The sequence below is a fragment of the Vanellus vanellus genome, assembly GCF_965231255.1.
Source record: "Vanellus vanellus genome assembly, chromosome: 2".
Lineage (NCBI taxonomy): Eukaryota > Metazoa > Chordata > Aves > Charadriiformes > Charadriidae > Vanellus > Vanellus vanellus.
In genome coordinates this window covers 54965463-54979040 of record NC_138906.1, presented here as the reverse complement: position 1 = coordinate 54979040, position 13578 = coordinate 54965463, and the positions used below count along the sequence as shown (strand labels likewise).

Genomic DNA, 13578 nt, shown 5'->3' with positions numbered 1-13578 from the left:
TGCACAGGTCCCCAGGGAGGTGCCAGCCCCTTGCTAGCCATGCGCTTGGTGTTTTCTAGGCGAAAGCTCCCAGCCTCAGTGCCTGTACCAGCTTTCTTGCTGCTGCAGCTGCTTCTGGCTATAGCCCGCCCCTATAGTGTCCTTATTGGATTCCTGGCCAAGGGGGTGTTGCTGCAATGATAGCAGCGGGGCGAGCGGTGCATTGATATGCTGGAGCTGCAGCGTGTTGTATAAGAAGGAGCTGCAGGGAACGGAGGAGAATTAAGCAGGATCACGTTTCTCCTCTGTGAGCCGGAGAGGTTAGTGCCTATTACTTAATCCCTGCTAACTGTAATTAGGATTTGGAAGCACCGCTTTCGTCTTCTGACACCCCCCCACCCCTCTCCACCCTTCCCAAGATCGCTTGCCCCTAGCGTTTCCCCCTCGGTTGTGAAGGAGTGGGGGGGGAGTCCTGCAAGTCACGTTGTCCTAGCTGCTCCAAAGACGCCCATTATGCTAGAAGGGACAGGCCAGCACTCGGGGAAGGGGGGAACAGCGAGAAAAAGAAAAAAAGAGAAAAGCCCTTTGTTTGGAAGGATGTCCAAGGTGCAGTGAGGCAGAGTATTAGCTTGTAAGTGATGTGGAAGTAGCCAAGTAGCATCACTGGGTGGCCAGAACACTGCATGGTGAGAGTGTGAAAGGTCATTTAAAACCTTTCCTACAAAGCGTCTTCTGGGCTTGTTTTTAGAAGTGCTGAGCTTCCTCCAAAGCCTGTTAAAATCCATGTGTTTGACATCCCCTTCTGCAACAGCAGACCATTAACTTTGCTGTACCTCAGTTTACCCATGGAGAAAATGGAGATGAGAATATTTTCCTTTTGTAAAGGAATGTGGTGGGGCCATTTTCCAGACAGCCTTTGGTGAGAGAAAGGTGATTCTCAGATGTGGTACAGAATCCACATATAAAACACATTGACAGTTTATTAATAATTACTTTATGCTCTAGTCACAGCTACTACCAATCTCTAACTACATATATAAAAAAAAAACCAACGCATCAAGGCTCAGTCTGCACGCAGAGAAAAGACAGGCTCAGCCTTTATATAACTCTTCTGGCATCGTGCTGAACTTTTGTGTTGGAGCTTGTTCAAAAAAACCAAGCTAGTGTTAATTAGAGCAACAGTTTATTGAACCGATTTTGTGTGAAATCATTTTTATCAAACTCCTTGCATTGGTTTGCCAAATTAATTTTCCTGGAATGAGGATAGTCATTCAGCTGTTGGTTGTCTGACTACAGATGTGAACACAGAATGACGGTGTGCCAAAAATCCGTAACATAGTGTTTGAGCATCTTCCTGTCATTCGTATCGATAAATGGGCAAATAAAGACAAATTTGTTTCAATAATATAAATCCAACTTGAAGTTTAATCTTCACAAAATAAAGAGCAATAGGTAAATACTTAAAATTCTTTTCATCACATACAAGAAAGCCTTAGTTAAAGTCTCACTGAAAAGTATTGTCCCAAGCAGTGCACGCAACTTAGATATTCAATAATTGATAGTAAAATGTTAATGATTGACATGATTCTTACTATTGGATCAGGGAACTTCCCTGATCCCTTCCTACTGGAAGGCTGATGATTCTGGACTTGTCCTCCTGAGTTTACATGCACATGGTCAACAAACTTTTTTTCTAATACCAACCTCAGAGTTTCTTTATACAGTGAATTGGGTTACTGTTTGTGAGCAACTGGAGTTTGAATCAGTGAAGAATGGTTTGTGTTATCCTTAAAGTAATGGCAATGCTTATTTTGTGTAGCTAAAAAGGAGGCTCAATCTTTGTAGTTTTCAACTTATCTTTAGTGTCCTTATTATTTTCCAAATTGTAGTTTTAACTAAATGTTTCATCACCCACTCCTCACCCCCCAAAAATAAACCCAGCAACCCCAAAAGACTACCACATTCAGCTCTGAGAGACTTCATTTTAAATGCCAAAGGGCCAAACTATTTTTTAAATGAAGAATGTCTGCTGTATCCACAGACTTAAGAAACTAAGCTCAGCAGATGAGAATAGGATGAGAAAAGGGCCACTTCGATCTCTGCACTAAAAATGAACTGTCCTTGTCAAAGCAAGTGAACATGAAGGGATAAATTAACTGACCAGTTTTCAAATTAAAACTAGAATTGCTTCTCATCTTGCACTTGAGCATCAGGACATCAGTAAGATGCAGGAGCGGAATGCATATTGGCATTTTTGCTACTTAATGACGACTCTGAAGTTGCCTCAGTTTCCTATGGCTTGTAGAGAGGATAGTGCACTGTATGTTGTGCAGATTTGTTGTAGGAAGCTTCAGTGCCTGTTTTCCATTACAACCGGTGTGGTCTATTGGAGCTCTGTCTGTGCTGCCATCCTTGGCTAGGTAAGCACGAGTCAGGCAATGAGATAAAAACAAACCAAAACTGGTAAGAAGTGGAGAAACTAACAGAAAGAGCTTGGATAGATGTGATAAAGCAGTATTTGCAGTGGGAGAATTAACTCCCCAGAAAGGAGTTCCTGTGTTTGACACAGCAGTACAGCAACATCAGCATGTGCAGGACTGGGAATAACTTGTTCACCTCTAATTTTCAGGCAACCGTAGAGCTTTCGGAAGCTTGCGGGTAGTCCACAGTGTAGTAAAAAAAGAACTTACATTATGCTTCTACTTCACTTTATTAAGCAAGGCATAAAAGAGGTTACTTCACTGAGAGGGGAGGGAATGGGACTTAGGGAAGAAAAACAGTCTGAAAGCCAAGGCACTTGGCAGTTTAATCCTGTAGTAAAAAACAACAACAACAACAAAAACCAAAAACAAACCATGCATGTATACATACGCTGTTGTAACTTGGTAGAACAAAGTTTACCGAGCCCTCATCCCTCTCCCCAGGAGTAAGCCTTGAACTGTGGAAAGTTTTCTTACACATGTAAGGCCAAGCTGTTGACCTTACATCTTGAAACTTTATAAAATAAGTGCAACTGTAGTAAAAATGTAAATCTACATTTGACCTGTTTCTTCTCTACTAAACAAAAAGAGCTTTGGCTTTTTGTTTAAGTGAACTTAAGCATTCCCTAGGCTAATGTTTGCAACCCAGACAGAGCTCTACTGTGCTATTTAGAAGGCATTGCAGAAAACACACCTGACTGGGAAAGATAATGAAATGCATTTGCTAATCCTGTTATTCCAGGTGAGTGCAATCTGCCACTTAAACAACATGAGTTCAACAGTTAGCATAAAAGAAGTTTCTCCTTCCCCCCTCCCCCCCCTTCTTTCTTCTCAGTATAGCATTATAAACCAGTTAGAAAGACCCTGTTCACAGCAACTAGCGTTCCTGTTATATTACTGTAACTATCCTAAATGATAAATTAAAGGCTGCACTACACTGGCTAATAAAGCAAGCTGTTCTCATGGCTCAAGTAATGTTACTGTGTTTATTAGCTTTCCCTCTTAGTGAAATGTGTAGACAGAAAGGGATCTTTTTTTGTCTTGTCATTACCTTTGTTCTGTGAATGAGAGGAGAGGAAAGCTGCCAGAAAGAATATAGAATTATTAAATAATCCCATAATCCCGAAATAAGAGAAAGAAGTGGTACAGGAGGTGAGGGGAAAGGTTGAGACCACAGTCATTCTAGCTGGAACACCATGGATGTTTCTTCACTATGCTAGAGGCTACAAAGCTTTGTGAACCTTTCTGTTGCTAGGGAGAACAGCCCTTAGTATTTACTGTCTTTTGCAGGCTCTGACACAGATTAGCAAGAGAAGACTGGTTAGTCTGTTATTTGGTGGTGAATTTAGAGACCGCTGTGGCTTGCTTGTACTTGCCTTGGAGTAATTTGCTAATTTTTCTTGGGCATAGCACAACTGTGTGCAGCTGGAAGTGAGATCAGAATGTTTATATAGATCTCTCTAGGTTTAGTCTGGTGACATATACAAATATATATCTTTTTGTCCCCATTAAATCAGATTAATAAAATTTGTATGGAGAAGGCAAATTAACTCCTGACTTCTGTGTTCTTCTAAAGCTGTGATCCTCTAGTGGCAAAAATCTGTGTGGAATTCACAGGAAAGGATAAAGATGGACTCTGTACTGGTTACAATTCACTGTTAAGTGGTGAGGTTGGGATAGTACACTTCAGGCATTGGAGGTGACCATGGGCTTCGTCTGCTTTCATTCTTGGTGTCCAGTGTAAGGCAGAGTAGGCCTGGTCTTTTCATAAGTGTGGAGTACTTGAATTTGCAGTCTGAGCAACCTGGAGTGCAGTATTTGTTAGAAACAGTCCTGAGGTGTCTTAGGTTCATCATCCAGAAGTCAGCATAACCGGTACCAGCGGCTGCTAGACATGTTTGCTCTAGGAAACATGTTTTTCATTTGGACTTTGTAATCGGCTCAAATGGCAACAGCTGAGCAAAACTTTGATTTTTGAAATCTATTTTACATTTACTTACGTAGTAAAGTGGAATAGCTATCCTTGCATTTAGCTCAGTATTTACAAAGGTAAGACATACTATCTGTTCTCATGTGCCTGGCATTTGTAATGAGGCCTTAAGACGAAAGGCTGTTGAATAAATCTTTTCAAAATAAGCAGGTCATTTGCCTGACTCTGCTTACAGCTTAAAAATAACAGTATTCTGACAGGTGTTTCCAACCCAGGCCTTCCTGGATAGGTCCTGGTGATAACCTGCCCGATCGAGTAATATTTGCAACGTAGACACAATGAAAACACAGCAAAAGAACCATAAAATATCCATATTATATGATAATATAAACAGGGCTTAAAGTGGCCTGATGGCAGCTGGTCCCCTCTTTTAGGGAATAGAAGAGCTTCACACCCTTTTTCCTCTTGCCCTCTGACCAGGGAACGTGGCAACGTAATTCTTTGGCTGCTCTGAGCCCAGTTTTTCTGTTAAGACTCCACCAGAAAGGATGCTGCATTCTCAAGAGGGGCAGGAATGGAGAACACAGTCTTTATTCCCTGCTGTCTCTGAAGAAGGCCTAATTTTGCAATAGGAAAATGAATGATGGACCTTTTGTTTTGTGTTGGTTTTTTCCAAATTCATGGTCAGCAGTTTTCTTATGTTCATGTACTCAGATTGAGAGAGCACCTTTTAGAAAAACTGCTGGTCCACTGCAGTTTACCACCATCTCCATCAACTGGCCGGTACCTACCAGCATCAAATGTCCTGTAATATCAGAAATACAGTGTTCCTCTTTTTAAAACACGGGAGGGGAAGGTCCTCCTATCCTAGATGCTGCTAAGTTACCAGCTCCTAAGGAAGCATGAAGGTGCTGATAACCTTGAAGATTAAGTTTCTTTTGGTTAAATGACTACTAAATGAGGCTTCAGCTCTTCATCTTTCACCTTTGGGATCTCAAACTGCCATGCTGACAGAGATGCCCTTTTTCATCAAGAGAATCATCACGAGTAGGGAGAACTGATGCAGTTGCCAAGTCACTCTCCATCATATTTGAAAAGTCATGGCAATTAGGCAAAGTCCCCAGTGACTGGAAAAAGGGAAACATCACACCCATGGCAGAGGGGTTGGACTAGATGATCTTTGAAGGTCCCTTCCAACCCAAACCATTCTGTCATTCTAGCAAAAGGAAGTTCAAAGTACATTCCTTTACAGTGTGCTCATTATTATTCTTTTTAATTTCCAGCTCTGACATCACTTTATTTTTGCTTATATGCCTATCTGGAATAAACTTTCCTATTCCAGATGGCAGAACCGTGTAGTCAGGAAAAAAAAAAAAATCCAGCCTGAAAGCAAGTGTAATTAAATGGCTTGTGACCTGTAAGTCTGGCTTACAAGCCATTGTTTGGCCACACTGTTACGCTCTTTCTCCAACTCAATTCAATCCTAACCAAAGCAAATGGATCCAAGTGGAGGACAGATCATTGCAGACGGGTGTCAGTTATGTATTCTGAGCTGCTGAGGCTCCAATGCTGCCTTTATCTATACAAGTCTGACCATGGGAAGGAAGAACAGAGATTTATTGTCCTATAGCTAAGATAAAACAGTGACAACTTACAAATATCCATGTGTAGTGTCTTTCTTTATAATAATAATGTAGGATGCCTTGTATTTTCCATTTCTAATGATAAAAAAAGAGATCATTTGTCTGAAACCCAGTTTGTGGAGAGGCCACGGTCATGCCTGAGATGTGAGTGACTGAAATAATAGAGATTAGTCTTACACAGTGAGTTTCTTTCCCAGAACTTCAAAATGCTTTGTTGAGTTATGCTAGGAGAAGGTAAGGAGGAGAGAAGGGATTTAGACTGAGATTTAAAAAACCTGTAAGGCTGATTAAAGTAATGAGCAGGGTTGCTGTTACATTTTAAAATATCTTTAATGTTACCATTGGTAACATAGAGTTGTGGTAGTTCAGTAAAGCCACTCTCTTCAGAACTCAGTGACCTCTTTGGTCACTTAAAGAATTGGTGCAGTTAAAGGCATGAACTTGAGAAAGGGACAGCGCTCTTATCTTATAAAAGTAAGCGTTAAATCACTTTGCCAAAATTCTTCAGCAAAAATCCAGTGGACTGACTATTGTCTGCTCCTGAACCTTTGCAGTAGCTGTTCTAGTTGTTGCGAAGTTAGGCGGTTGTGCTGATCCTTGCCTTTGACAGGATATTATCCATTTGTTCAGTCACAGTTGTAAGTAAAATACTGGTCCACATTAAGTAGGTCCGTTTGGCAGAGGAAATTAAGAGTGGTGCTTGGTTGTTTTGTCCCGATTACATGGCCATGCTGTTTCTGAATAGGTTGTGTATTTAAAATACTCCTCTGAGCAGGCATTCAGCTTCACTAAAACCTTTGAGCTCCACATCTTTGAAGGCAGATTATGAGGAGGAAAAGCTTTTTTAAAACCTATTCACCAATTATAGCTATTTTTACAGAGATTTTGGTGGGGGTCATGAGTTTTGTAGGTGCTGCCAGCAGCTTCACCAGTCCCAAACCAAAGAGATTTAACAAACTCTGTAGAACCTCCAGTGCTCCTAATACACTGGCACAATCCATCCTGTATCCTTCTCCAGCTAATGTTACTGCATGGACCCAACCATCAAGTCAGGTTATCATTTTTAATGAGTTTTGTATTCATTACACATCCATGTCCAAGACGGAAATACCTGATCTGGGAGTTGTGATATGTATTCATTTCTCTTTAGACATGTTTTTAATATTAGTAGTTATGGAATGGCTTGAGCCAAGTAGGATCTTCTGCTTTGCTTGCGGTTGGACCCAACTCGATGGCTGTTTGTAGGTCCTTTTGGAGACTTTTGGGAACACTAAATCTGGTAATGGCAAATCTGTAAAGAGGCAGACAGTTGTAAATAGGAACCATTTTGTAGATCATTCTTTTGCTTGTTTGTCAACCCTGAGCATGAGCTTGAGTGTGTCAGGCTCTAGGTTGGCACACTGGAAAGTTCAGGTTTAGGCATGCTCAGAGCTGTCTGACTGTACAGGCAAATTGGACTTAGGAGGTAATTTAGCCATCTTCTTGGCATATAAAACTGTCTCTCTGCTTGTAGAAATCATAGGGTTTGATGGGGATAGACCTAGGAATTGGAAGGGGAGACACGGAGTTTGCTTTTGCAATGTCTCTGGTTATACACAAAGAAAGCATTTTTCTTCCTAAAACTTTGCATGGGACCTAATGTGCAGTTGAAATAAGCTCTTGTGGGAAATAAGCTCTTACAGCGTTCCTGTAACCTTTAATTTATTTTTTTAATTAACTTTCTTATCGGTATGATTTAAATAGGATACCAAACGCCCCCTCTAGTGGCTGATGTTTTGGTAAAGGTATTTTCAGTTTTTTGGGACAATTTTAGCAGATGAATAGTATGTCAGGACTACTTGACTGCTAAATCGCATTGAATTGCAGACTAACTCTTCATGAGACAGCAGGCCAGTGGCTGGCCTGTATGATTCTTGAGTGTTGTGTTGCCCAGTAAAATGAAAAATACTGAACTCTAAAGTTAGGAGGGGTTTGAGTAACCTCAATTGTTACGCTTCATTCGAGAGCTGAGTTTTTTACCTTCTATCAAGCAATTGCTGCCACGGGTAAATTTCCAAAATTTAATGGGCATGGAGAGCATCCATTGCATTTTTCAGGCCCTGTTGAGGAGTGGTAGACTAATAAAATGACAGAGGTTTTAGCCATTGCATGCATAATTTTTAAGATTACAACGTTATGCAAAATGTTATCATCTACTTTGTGAGTTATCTCAATCTAGTCATTAAAAAAACGTTCTATCACTCTAAATTTCTTTTAGAAGTGTGGAAACATTTTTGCTGGGGTAAGGGAAGAGAAAGTCATCTAAAAAAATACACCTGTCTGAACAGCTACAATTTCTGTGTATATTGTTTGCTCTGAAAAAATTATGTGGCAGGCCTCTAGTGTTATGAGTTGCTGTCATGCCAACGATGGAGGCAGAGGGTTTCATCAGCCATGGTAAGCAGTACCTTTATGGTGGCTGCAGTGTGTAGCAGGAGTGTTCTGTGTTTGGGGAATTCTCAAAATAGGTCAGCCTCTTACAGATCTGGGATGCAGTGACCTTTAGTGGACCGGAAGATAGGTATCATCTATTGGGTTGAGTCCATAAAGATATTAAAAGACCATACTTGTGGCTGGATATGTGTTTTGTTCTTGTGCCTACTAATATTACAGTAAACAGCAAAAGCTCTTATTTCTTAATGTACTTGTAGGAGTATTCTCAATGATGTAAGTGGAATTACTCGCGATTAAAGTGAAGCATGCATATAATTCCTTGTAGGGTTCAGGTTTCAGATGAAATTAACAGCAAGAGAAAGGCAAGAAAAAAAACATATTTTTGTGTCATGCATTATATGGCATTGTTTTATATAGATATTTCAATACAAACCTTAGTTATAGCCACCTTTTCTAGATGTCTGATCTGTATGGGATTTCCTACAGCGAAGAAGAGAGGTTGTAGTAATACCTACTTCTTACGTTGCACTTATCAGTAGATCTGAGAGTGCTTTACAGAAGAGATTGATTTCCCCTGCTCTGGAATTGGGAGGACTGACAAGGAAAGGGGATGTGATTTGCTTGCTGTAGGTCACCCAGTAAACTTCTGGGAGAAAGTAGCAGTACAGCCTGGAAACTCAGCTTCCCTGCTTCTGCCCAGCCCTGCTTTGCATTTGTTAGGCCCTGTGAAGAACAAAATGCTAATAGAAAGGTCTGCAGTAATTGGCAGGCAAATTGAGGGGCAGATGTAGTAACTGAGAAAATATTTCAGAACATTTTTCTGTAATTGTCCATCATCACTTCCATTTGTATTACAGCAAAGGCTTGGAAGCCACTCCTGACATTGGAGTTTGCCTGCAGAGCATTCGTGAATCTATCAAGTGAGGTGGAGAAACCTCTTCTTTTGGTAGGTGACACAGCAAAAACAAAATGAGCAGCATAGGGAGGGAAGGGAACGTGCTGAGGTTATTTGGCATGTCTCAGCTCCCTGCCCTGTCAGCTGCACCTCTTGTGATTAGCTCTGAGTAAAGTTTCCCCAAAAATGCAGGTATGGATGGATGTTTTAATGGAACATGAAAAGCTCTCAATTTTAAAAAGTGTAAGAGTCAGCACAAAACAGCAATGTCTTTGTATGAAATAGGTGTTTAAGTAGAGTCTCAGTAGTTAGTGTTCAGCTGCTTAGCCATGCGGAGACTTTATTCTGGTGGCTTTATTGTTCTGCAGGGAAGCAAGGGGACACAGTTTGTGGTCCACAGGAACCTGGCAGAGTTCAATTCTGTGATAGCTTTAGTGTTTATGTGGGTGTTAAGTCAAAAAAGTGGTGGAGGATGTGTTTCATGCCTTTTTTTTTTGTTTTGCTTTTCTTTGAGGTAGTACCATTTTTAGATTTACTCGGGGTTATTTTCTCCAGCCTGTGTTCAGGCACAGACTGGTACCATAGCAATAATATTGTTTGATCCCATGGAAAATTAGGATCTGTGAATTGCTGATAGCTCCATATTACTGCTCATTCTCTGGAGTGCTCATCTAAAATTGGACTTCACTCGAAAGTAACTGACAGTTGTTTGTTAAAACATTCTTCTCTTCTTCTACCACCATGGACAAATTCACTTTCAAAAATTGCTATAGCACATTAAAGCCTGGAAGAAATTTTTAGGACTGTTTGTGGTTCTCTGCTTTAGTCATATACTAATTAGCCAAATACAAGCAGCTCTTTGGTTAAAGAATAGCTGTGATGAGGCTGCAGTTATGTGGAATTGTTTATTTACCCAGCAGAAGTTTCACAAGGCTCTCTGTAATTCACTCCAGTGTAGTTCCTGGAAATTTAGCATTAGAAGTATGATTCTATAAGTAGGGTGGTTGTTGTGAAGGATGCGCTCGTCCCCTTAGCCAAGCTAGCGGTAGTTTTGTACAGGCTCCGAAGGAGGTAAAGGCCTGAGCTGTAGCTGGACCAAGAAGTCCTCTAGTTTCAACCTGTTCTCCAAAAACCCCCACAGGAACAGAGTGACACAGTAAACCTCAGTACATACGAGTTTGAAACACCGATCATACGATTAATGCATAAATAACAGGTGGCTTTTCTAAAACTCATTTATCAAGGAACAAAGAAAGTTGTGAGTAGGAGTCTCATGCCTCCCTTTACATCACATGTGATTTGACTATGAGCCAACCACTTAATCCCATAAATATGACAACCTAAGTGAGCTGCCTTTGAACTCTCCCTGCTAGGCAGCATGGCTGCATGGTGATGATCTCCCCTTGCGCTGGGATACTTCTCAATGTTGCTCCTCAAGGCAGAGAGACCTTTTACCAATGGCAGATTGTTGGATGAGCCTGATTTGAGCTCCCCCTGAATTGCAGCTAGACTGCCACCAGGTGACTCTACCCTCTAGCAGAGACACCTCTCAAGGTTTGAGATTCCTCACCTGAGACTCAGAGATCCTTCCTTGCCTGAGGTGGAGAGATGCCTTACTCCTCAATGTTGAGAGATCCCTTATTTCCCAACATTGAGAGATTCCTTGCCACAACAAGTCCTCGATGAGCGACTAATGGTTTGTTAAACTCCGTAAGCTTCGCTAACTCAACTTCCCTTTGAATGTTTCTTCCATGCAGTAATTAATAAAGTGAACCTTGCCATCAGACTTATTGAACCTTAGTGAACAACTGTCAAACTTTGTTAAATTCCCTCAAATTTATTGAACTTTGTCAAATTATTATTTTACCTCAATAAAACATTGCTGCTGTCTTTTCAGTAAGGTGCATTCTACTTATCCATGACAAACTGGCTTAGTTGGGAGGATCCTAAATCAGGATTCATGACAGTTGGGTTTTCTTTTTTATAAAATAAAAAGTGGAGCCCTTCATGACTTTCTCTTACTATTTTCAGGTGCTCAAAACCAGGCTCAGTTCTTTCCTGGATAGTTTCAGCATTAGTAGTGTAGTATCCAAATTACATCCACATGTAATTTGGCTTTCAACTGTCACCTACAGAAATCAGTTGTCTCATGCAAAGCACTTATAATAGGCAGGTCCACTGTTTAAACTAGCCGCACAAATAATTTTCCTCCAAAATTGAAACAATACAGGTTACCTCAGAGCAGATATGAGCCAGACCAAGGGCTTAGCTTCTCTGCATGTCTGTGGGACTCCATCTCAGAAGTGTTATTTGCCTTGGTTTTTCCTCTTCAGACTAGCAACCAAATCTGGACCGCAAAGGGTGATACAGACAGAGATGGGCAATGGGGCAAAATTATCTTTCCTACCCGTGCATGTACCTTTCAGCACTTCTGATTCAGTCCTCCACAGGGTGGAATATGTCATGTATTAAAAGCAGATTTTCAGATTCTTCTAGTACCTCCCATGGTTTTATATTTGTTTTGTGAGATGTTTTTGCTGCATGTATAGAGTTGCAGGCTGTGGAGAGCAGCCTTACTGTGACGGGCGTCAAGACGGCTGCAGACTCTGGAGTTAGTAAAGTCACAGAAGTATATTTTAATAAAAGTTTTCCTTTCTGCTTAAGTATTAATGCTGGAGACAGTGTATCTGTTACACGTGCAGTCATTTATTATTAACCATCACTGTATATAGTAAAGGTGCTTGTTCGACAGCTGTAACACAGCGTCTGGCCATATCTCAACATAACATAACCTGCAGCTTTGGAAGCCAGCTGGGAAACCAGAATTTAATCAGAAATCCTAGGCAAATAAGCCTGCATATGCATGTAAACCGGTGCAGGTCTATTGTTCAAATGGCATTTAAAAGTTAGGAAGAAAAGCCCACTTTGGCTGCTTCCAAAGTACAGTAGTGCCAGTCAGGATGAGAGACTTTTCTGCTAGCAAAACTCTATGACAGTTGGTGCCTTGAAGGTACAACTCACCTACCAGAGCCTGCATGCCTGCCAGGAGACTGTGACCTGGGTTGTGATAGCCAGAGAGATGGGTGGGAGAGATGGAGAAACACTGGGGAGGGTTGATACTTAAGACCGTAACAAACAGCTCTCAGGGAAAATGTATGTGGTTGCTGTACAACTTCTAGGTGCTGTTGTTTTCCTCTGAAATGTGGAGACTGTAAATGGTCTTGGCAGGTTTTCAAGAAAATTTCTCTGTCACTGTCATTTTATGTTCAGTTGATGTTTTTTAAAGAGAAGTAACAAAGGGACAGAGTGTTGGGAGTTGTCTTCTTGACTGTCTCTGCCTTGCAGAAGGGCTTTGCTTTTATCTCTAGGTTGCAGGAAAGGCAGAGCAAAACCACAAACTCCCACTCCAGCGTGTTAGCGTTCCAACAATTATTTTCTTTGTCTTCATTTCTGTTTTTCCTTTTTCTTCAAGTTCTGCCTTTAGTTAAGATTAGTGAGGCCTGTGTTGGGTCTACTTCCCGAAGGTACTTCAGCACATACAGAGGTTAAAGTGGCTAAGTGGTTTCCTGCAGAACAAAGGATACTTATGCCTTTGAATATGCTGTTAAATTGGAGCATCGGTTCAGCTCTTCCCTTCTAAAAAACAACACTAACAAAAGCCACACTGTTCAGCTTCTGCTTTCTCTGCTCCAGGCAGATGTGTCTTGGTATGAGCAGACAATAGGAGAGTAAGATATGGTAGCACAGGCTGTAACATCTACCAGCACCCTTAGTACAGCATCTGCCAGGGCTCTGGGTATTTGAAATCAGAGATGTAGGAATGGAAGGGACCTCAGGGTTTCAACTTGTTGATTTTTACAGCAACTGCTGCTGTCTGTCCAGTGTTCCTGTAAAACTTCTCTTGAGGAAGATGCTGCAACCCCCATCTCAGGGCTTTGCTGCTGTAACAGAGAAAATGTTCTCTCTGATGTCTGATCCACGAGTCTGCTGCACAGGGAGCTCTGGAGCACTTCATTGGTCCAGTCTGGCTTAAGTTAGGGGAAAATAGCGGGTTGATTCTGAAAGCCCAAGTGAGATGAGGCTACTGCAGCTCCATGCTCCCGGGTCCAAGCAGTAGTGAGACTGAAAACATATTCCCAGTCAGCACATGCGCACAGAGCACATGTATACACCACGTATATACACATGTACATGGCTGACCCCACAGATGACAGGCAG

General features: G+C 41.3%; 1 protein-coding gene across 1 annotated transcript in view; it reads left to right on the top strand.

The window, feature by feature from the left end:
• The first annotated feature begins 256 nt into the window (after positions 1–256).
• Positions 257–13578, top strand: part of BLVRA (biliverdin reductase A) — a 33164-nt gene continuing 19842 nt past the window's right edge. Inside the window, exon 1 of the mRNA XM_082479280.1 lies at positions 257–299. The gene's annotated coding sequence lies outside the window, so the exon portion shown is untranslated. The remainder of the gene's footprint in view (positions 300–13578) is intronic.